We start from the raw sequence: 8795 nt of genomic DNA, 5'->3' as shown, positions 1-8795 counted from the left end.
TGCCAGGGCACCTTGCTAAGGATTGCCGTCGAGGCAGGAACCGAGATGTGGGTAGGAGTCAACCACCAGGCCGAGATTTCACTATGGATGCAGGAAAGGCAACGGAATCGGATTCGCTGGTAAGAGGTAAGCACATAAAGTTGTTGTGATATGTTATTAGGACCCAGTTGGCTTAGTTTTATCTTATGGAAGGTTGTCGTAAGTTTGGTCGAACTTAGAGATTAGTTATAGGGACCGATGGAGAAGGGGGCTTTTGATGCATGTAGCTGAGTAATCCGGATTCTTAATGACGATAAATCAGAGTGGACGTGCCAGAATGGTTATCGGACATGACTAGAAATTTTGTGGGCTCCCTGTATGGGTGATGGGTGCAGTTCAGCACTAGTGGCAACAGAAGTACCGATTGACGCTTTTGCGGTTTTTTTTTACTATGACTTTCCAGTTTTAAGGTTTAGAATGATTTTCAAATCTGGTTTGGAACTTTGGTTTAAATGAATTGGTTTTCAAACTAAGTCGAAACTCTTAGTTTGAATAACATGGTTTACAGAAAAAATGAGTTCCAAGATTTTCTTAATTTGTGAATTTGATTTGACATTTGACTTATCAAAAAGGGATTCAAATTGAAAAGTTATGATTTAAGGATTTTAATGAATTTAAGAAAAATCATGATTTAAACTAGTTGATTTAAGAAGAATTAATTTTGAATCTTTTGAAAATGCTTTGACATTGAAAAGGTTTAGATTGAACTTGTTTTGAAGCTTTTGAAAAATTTCACAAAAGTGGTATTTGATTTAAAAGAAAATCTCTGTTCGAGGTAATGGAGTGAGTCGGACTCTTAGTGACAAATAATCAGAGTGACGCAGCGGAAGACGAGAGGGAACATCGACACGGTAGGACGCTTCGAGGAAGATAAATCGCGTGATTCGAATTTTCGAGGGCAAAAATTTTATTAGGAGGGGAGAATGTAAGAATCGGCATAACCGTTTTAATAAAATAATAATTTTAAGTTCCTGGAGTAGATTTAAAATTTAGAAGTTTTAATTTGGAAATTTAAAAGTGAAATTTGGATTCAGTGAATTTTTCTAAGTTGAAAAATGTGTCTTTTGTGAAAGATTTTTGTAAAAATGTGTACCGGTGCTTAAGCTGGCAGTACTGGCTCTAGACTGTCCGGTACCGTATTTTTAGAAAAAAATAAGATTTTTGAAAAAAAAATTAATTTATCGTTTTGAAAAGGCAAACAATAATTCAGAATCGAAAAACGGATACTAATCTTAAAGGTTTTGGCCCAAAGTGGGCCAAACGGACCAAAAATGCTAACGGGTTTGACCGGGTCCAAATCAAGCTCAAGGCCCAACATATATATGCTCATTAAATGAGCATTTCAGCTTATTTCCACCACAAAATAAGAAAGGGGGCGCAGCATAGAGAAGAGAGGAGAAGAGGGTGATGTTACTATTCATCATCACTTTCCGGGAGCCATATCTTGAGCTACGGAGCTCCGATTGACGAACCGTTTGCGACCACACGAAGCTCTTGCCAAGCTCTTCGTTTATATTTAAGCAAACCTGGTAAGAAATCGCGTCTCAAGCTCCAGTTTCCTGCCCTAGTTTTTGTGCATTTTTTGTTATAGTGTTTTAGTAGATTTTGTGGTTTTGGTTGTTTAGGTGATCTCTAATAGTGAGTAATTGTTGGGATTTGCCCCAATACTCTTTGGACAAGGTAAAGTTCCTCATAAACCCTTGTAGTGTTGTATGTTGTGGTTTCTAGGTTTTGATTTTGGTGATATATGTGTTGTTAGTTTGAACTTTGGTGCTTCTTGGAGTTGTCTTTGCTTTTTGGTGGTTTCGTGCGTGGAGGATAATTGGCCAAGATATGATTTCGGTTTCTTTTATGTAACATGTAATGTTTCGTGAACCTTAGGCTAGTTGACCTTAAGATAGGATTGGAAGTTTAGGTATGTTTAATTGTATGTGATTTTGATGTTTGAAGATAAGTTATATGATGGTGACGATGATATAGAGTTTTGGAATGTGGAATATATGAAATTTTGATGTTGAATATTGGTATGTAATGACTATGAAGGTTGATGATGAATATTGTGAATTATTATTGTTGATGAGGGTTTGTTGATATGGTTGATGAGTAATGGTGAATATTGATGTTGATTAATAACGTTGATTATTGATATTGAGAATGAATGAGGTTGATGTTGAAGATTGATGATGATAGAATGACTATTGATGAGTTTGTTGGATGAGAAGGGGTTTAGTGTGAAATCATGGATAATTGGGAGTTGAGAATTATATGATATGAGTAGTGGATTGTGATACAAATGGTAAAATCCTTATGTGGGATGGAGTTGATATGGTTTTGGTTTGGTTTTGGTTGTGAAAATAGAAAATTGAGAACCATGTGAATTTTTGGTAAAAACAGATTTTTGGTGAATTTTGTCGGATCATAACTTGAGCCTGAGTTTTTGAAATTTCTTGAAATATCTTTATATTAAAGCTCATTGAAAAATCTTTAAATGGATATAAAGTTTGTAGGAAATGGATTTTTGTAGAGGAAGTTATGATCATTCACAGTTTGGTGTCAAAATCTGAATTTTGTGCATGCTGCAGAATTTGTGATTTCTGGTTTGTGTGTGCACGCACAGCCTTGTGCGCATGCACACCCCTGTGAGTTTTTGAACCTGTGCACATGCACACACAAGGGAAAGCTTACTATTGAGAGCCCTAGCACGATCTGTGCACACACACAACCAACGAAGTTTTGCAAGCTGTGCGCATGCACAGCCCTTTGCGCACGCACACGTTGGAAGGTGCATTTTGTTGAGGGCGTTCGCATGCCTTGTGCAAGCGAACAGAATTGGAAAATTTTACACTTGTGCGTACGCACACCTCTATGCATACGCACACATTTTGAAAATCCTTTTGGGTGTGCGCACGCACACCCTTGTGCGTACGCACATGCCCTGGTTTTCAACTAAAATCTTGTTTTTAACTGTTTCACCTTCCCAACAAGCTTGTAAACTTCTGTGACACCTATTTAAGTCTTTTTGGCTTGTTTTTAGATGTTAAACATAGAGAAGGTCTTGGGTGGAATTATTTGGGTATTACTTTGAAAAGTTAGAGAACGGAGGTTTAGGTTTCTGGTGTATTGAGGATGAGTTTAGTTGAGAGAGAAAGAAGAGTAATGAACTTGGTGATTACTAACAACGAATTGAGAAACTGATGAACTAACGAGTTCGGAATGGAAATTATGAATTGATGATGGTTGCGATGAGTTGAGGACTCAAAGAGGAATGATGATCTTGATGAATGTTGAGAGTGTGCTATATACTATATCCTTGGGTTAAGTATGATAGTGTGCAGGGTATAGTGTGACAGGCACTATACCCTTGGGTTATGCATGCGAGTGTGCCCAACACTATATCCGTGGGTGAATAGAGTGTGTCCGGCACTATATCCGTGGGTCAATAGAGTGTGCCCGATACTATATCCGTGGGCGTGGCAGAAAAGCTACATCTGAAAGGATGTGTCATATTGGCATTTATAGATCGACAAGTGAAATCACGAGCTAATAGAACAGGCATTCATCATATGCATTGATGAATCCATATTTGACGATATATTTTGGTTTGATTTGAGTGGATTTCATCATATAAAGCCACATTTATTCATCCAAATAGCATACTTTTGTGGGAAACATTGGTAGTTAGTTTTCTTTGGGTGTTTATTGAGAGAATTTGGAAAAAAAATGGGTGAACACTCATGCATCTATTACTTAAAACATATGCATCCTTTTTAATGCTTAAGAGAAAAAAAGAAAAAGAAAAAAAAGAAAAAAGAAAAGAAATGAATGATGATAATAATGAAAATAAAGGATGCATATGTGTGTGAATTAGAAAGGAAATGCGTGAGTGAGTGTGAGAAAGGGGATAAATAGGGAGTTAAGTTGGTTTCTTTTGTGTACATGGATTAATATAGGATTAGGTGGAATACTTGAGCTAATCAATGATCCAATTTTCTAGTCTACTTAACCATATTAATCCTACCCTTACCCTAGCCCCATTATATCCCTCCAAAGACCTCATGATATTTTCATTCATTCATCAAATATTTGTTGATTGTTAGATGACTAGCAAATCCTAGAAAGCATGAATAAAGGAGAATTGAGTGATTAAGCCCTACACACTGAGCAACTAGAGTGTAAACACATCCGGTGAGGGGTTCGATTGCTTAATTCTATGTTTCCATCCTTTATCTTGTATCTTCTTGGAAGTTGCTTTTTAGTTTGTGAAAATTTCAAATCAAATCTTTGGACAATGATTATATTGCTATATTTTCTTATCTTGGCCCTAAGTTCCTACTTTGGATTGATTGAGATTCTTTTGTTTGTTTCTGCAAAATTCAATAGGAACCATAGTGTAGATATAGATAGATAGTATTTAGTATAGTTGCATGCATATAAGTAGTTGCATTTAATAAATTGCTTCCCCCTTTATCCTTCTCCTTTGATTGTGATTAGCGTGAGGACATGCTATTGTTTAAGTGTGGGAGAATTGATGAATCCATATTTGACGATATATTTTGGTTTGATTTTAGTGGATTTCATCATATAAACCCACATTTATTCATCCAAATAGCATACTTTTATGTTCTCTCCCTAAATTGAACCTAATTGTGAAAACATGCTATTTTGTGCTTAATTTAATCATTTTTATTCCACTTTTATCCCATTCGATGCCTTGATAGTTTTGATGAGTGATTTTAGGTATAATAGGTTAGAATGGCTTGGTAAGAGTGGAAGAAGAGCATGCAAGAGGGAGGAAAAAAGAAGAAAACAAAGGAGAAGCACACATTGGAGTGTGCATGCGCACAACCTACTGTGCGTACGCACAAGAACCACACATCCATGTGTGCATGCGCACAACATCCTGTGCGTGCGCACAAGAAGAAAATCAGCATGTGTGCGTACGCACAAGTCCCAGCACGTGACTCACTTAATGCAAATTGCTGGGGGCAATTTCTGGGCCTCTAGAGTCTAGGTTTTGGACTTTCTGAAGCTGATTCTTCCTATATCAAAGAAGGCCTCACTCCATGTGGGGGGGGGGGAATTAGGGTTAGTTTAGCATTATGTAGGTTGTTTTCTAGAGAGAGAAGCTCACCCTTCTCTCTAGAACCTAGGGTTTTTAGTTTAATTTCTATATAATTTCTCTTTTTGATTCTTGTTTTCATCTAGTTTCTTCTACCTTTTATTTATTTTATTGTCTTAATTTTCTCATGTTATCTTATTAATTTCTCATTTTCCTTACTTTTATGTTTGAGCACACTCTTGTTATTTTAATTTATATTTAATGCAATTTATGTTTTCATGTCACTTATTGCTTAATTGAGTTGCTATCTTTACTTTCCTTACTTGGTAGTTGTAGCATTTATTATTTCTTGTCATTTTACCATGCTTTCTTTTCATGCCCTCCAAGTGTTTAACAACATGCTTGGTTGGGCTTTTGCCTAGTTTTTCATACTCTTGGTTAGAAAATTGGGTGATTGGGTGAAATTAAGCTGTGGATGTCCCTTCCACATTGTGTGAGGATTGTTAATTGATTTGGTTTCTACTAACACTAAGCCTTCCATTAATAGAGTTTGTAAGGACTTGTGGATTGGGATCAATTATGCCCTTTTGACTTATTCTCGATGTTAGGATTGACTAATTGGAATTAATTCCACACAATTACCATGTTTGTGGTCCATAACTAGGATAGGAATCCTTAATTCTCCAATTCCTACCAAGAGCTCTTTTTAGCATTCAATTTCTATTTCATTACCTTTACTTGCTTTCACTTAATTTCATGCATCTTTTTTTATTGCCATTTATATTTCTTGCATCTTTCAATCAAAAACCCAAAAATCCCCAGAGCCAATAATATGACATCTCATTTGGAACTCCTAGGGAAGACGACCCGGGAGTTTAAATACTCTCGGTTAATAATTGTTTTGCATTGTGACATCTTTTTAGAGAATTTAAATTTTGATTGTGAGAGTTTATTGTTGGTTTGGACTATGCTATTAATGAAGTGATTCCTATTTTGATCAATTCTAGATCAACGATGAATTCTCACTTATCAAATTGGCATCGTTGCCGGGGAGTTGCAATGGTGTTGTATTCTTGGCTATTGTGCATATTGTGAATGGTGTGAATAGCTTATTTTTGGTTGATTCTGAATATGTTAATATGTGAATATGTGAATATGTTAATATGTGCATGTGTGAATAAGTTGTTTTGATTGATTGCTTGTTTTTGCTAGTTTTAGGAGTTCATTTTATTTGTTCTTATTACCTTTGGTTTTTATTTTCTTATTATCCTATGAATTCTCACCTATTGCATTGTGAGTTTGGTTACTATTGTGTATAGGAATTGGAAATTTCAATTGCTTGTTGCTTAGATGGAATGAAAGGAAGTCATAAGAAGATTTGGGTGTACAAGCTTGGGAATCTCAATTGCCTTAGAGAACAAGCTTGGGTAAGAGCTTTGGTGCGCAGAAATCGTGATGGTTCCATTCCTTGGTAACGGCGCTGAAAACTTTATACGCACGTTCATAATCTTATTTCTTTGTCACAACTTCGCACAACTGACCAGCAAGTGCACTGGGTCATCCAAGTAATAAACCTTACGTGAGTAAGGGTCGATTCCACGGAGATTGTCAACTTGAAGCAAGCTATGGTCACCTTGTAAATCTCAGTCAGGCGGATTCAAATGGTTATAGAGTTTTAATAATTAAATAGATAATTAAAATATGAACTAGGATAGAGATACTTATGTAATTCATTGGTGAGAATTTCAGATAAGAGTATAGAGATGCTTTCGTTTCCTCTGAACCTCTGCTTTCCTGCTGTCTTCATCCAACCATTCCTACTCCTTTCCATGGCAAGCTTTATGTATGGCATCACTGTTGTCAATGGCTACATCCCATCCTCTCTGTGAAAATGGTCCAATGCGCTGTCACTGCATGGCTAATCATCTATCGGTTCTCGATCATACTGGAATAGGATTTACTATCCTTTTGCGTCTGTCACTACACCCAGCACTCGCGAGTTTGAAGCTCGTCACAGCCATCCCTTCCCAGATCCTACTCGGAATACCACAGACAAGGTTTAGACTTTTCGGATCTCAAGAATGGCCATCCATGGGTTCTAACTTATACCACAAAGATTCTAATATCTTGGACTTGGTCCTCTGTATTAGATATCTAAGAGATATTCATTCTAGCTTGTTTGCATGTAGAACGAAAGTGTTTGTCAGGCACGCGTTCATAAGTGAGAATGATGATGAGTGTCACATAATCATCACATTCATCATGTTCTTGGGTGCGAATGGATATCTTAGAATAGGAATAAGCTTGAATTGAATAGAAAAACAGTAGTACTTTGTATTAATTCATGAGGAACAGCAGAGCTCCACACCTTAATCTATGGTGTGTAGAAACTCTACCGTTTGAAAATATATAAGTGATAATGGTCCAGGCATGGCCGAATGGCCAGCCCCCATGAAAGTCTAAGATAGCATAAAACTAATCAAAAGATCCCCTCTACAGAGATAGTAAAAAGTCCTATTTATACTAAAGTAGTTACTAGGGTTTACAGAAATGAGTAAATGATGCAGAAATCCACTTTCGGGGCCCACTTGGTGTGTGCTTAGGCTGAGCATTGAGATTTACACGTGTAGAGGTCTTTCTTGGAGTTGAACGCCAGTTTGTAACCTGTTTCTGGCATTTAACTCCACTTTGCAACCTGTTTCTGGCGTTTGACTCCAGAATGCAGCATGGAACTGAAGTTCAACGGCAGTTTACGTCATCTATCCTTAATCAAAGTATAGACTATTATATATTGATGGAAAGCCCTGGATGTCTACTTTCCAACGCAATTGAGATTGAGCCATTTGAAGTTCTGTAGCTCCAGAAAATCCACTTTGAGTGCAGGGAGGTCAGAATCCAACAGCATTTGCAGTCCTTCTTCAACCTCTGAATCTGATTTTTGCTCAAGTCCCTCAATTTCAGCCAGAAAATACCTGAAATCATAGAAAAACACACAAACTCATAGTAAAGTCCAGAAATGTAAATTTTAATTAAAAACTAATAAAAATATACTAAAAACTAACTAAATTATACTGAAAACTATGTAAAAACAATGCCAAAAAGCGTATAAATTATCCGCTCATCACAACACCAAACTTAAATTGTTGCTTGTCCCCAAGCAACTGAAAATCAAATAGGATAAAAAGAAGAGAATATACTATAAATTCCAAAATATCAATGAAACTTAGCTCCAATCAAATGAGCGGGACTTGTAGCTTTTTGCCTCTTGAATAGTTTTGGCATCTCGCTTTATCCATTGAGGTTCAGAATGATTGGCATCTATAGGAACGTAGAATTCAGATAGTGTTATTGATTCTCCTAGTTCAGTATGTTGATTCTTGAACACAGCTACTTTATGAGTCTTGGCCGTGGCCCTAAGCACTTTGTTTTCCAGTATTACCACCAGATACATAAATGCCACAGACACATAACTGGGTGAACCTTTTCAGATTTTGACTCAGCTTTGCTAAAGTCCCCAATTAGAGGTGTCCAGGGTTCTTAAGCACACTCTTCTTTTTGCTTTGGACCTTGACTTTAACCGCTCAGTCTCAATTTTTCACTTGACACCTTCACACCACAAGCACATGGTTAGGGACAGCTTGGTTTAGCCGCTTAGGCCAGGATTTTATTCCTTTAGGCCCTCCTATCCACTGATGCT

This window comes from Arachis hypogaea, chromosome 15, assembly GCF_003086295.3.
Source record: "Arachis hypogaea cultivar Tifrunner chromosome 15, arahy.Tifrunner.gnm2.J5K5, whole genome shotgun sequence".
Lineage (NCBI taxonomy): Eukaryota > Viridiplantae > Streptophyta > Magnoliopsida > Fabales > Fabaceae > Arachis > Arachis hypogaea.
Note: the sequence above shows the minus strand (reverse complement) of the source record.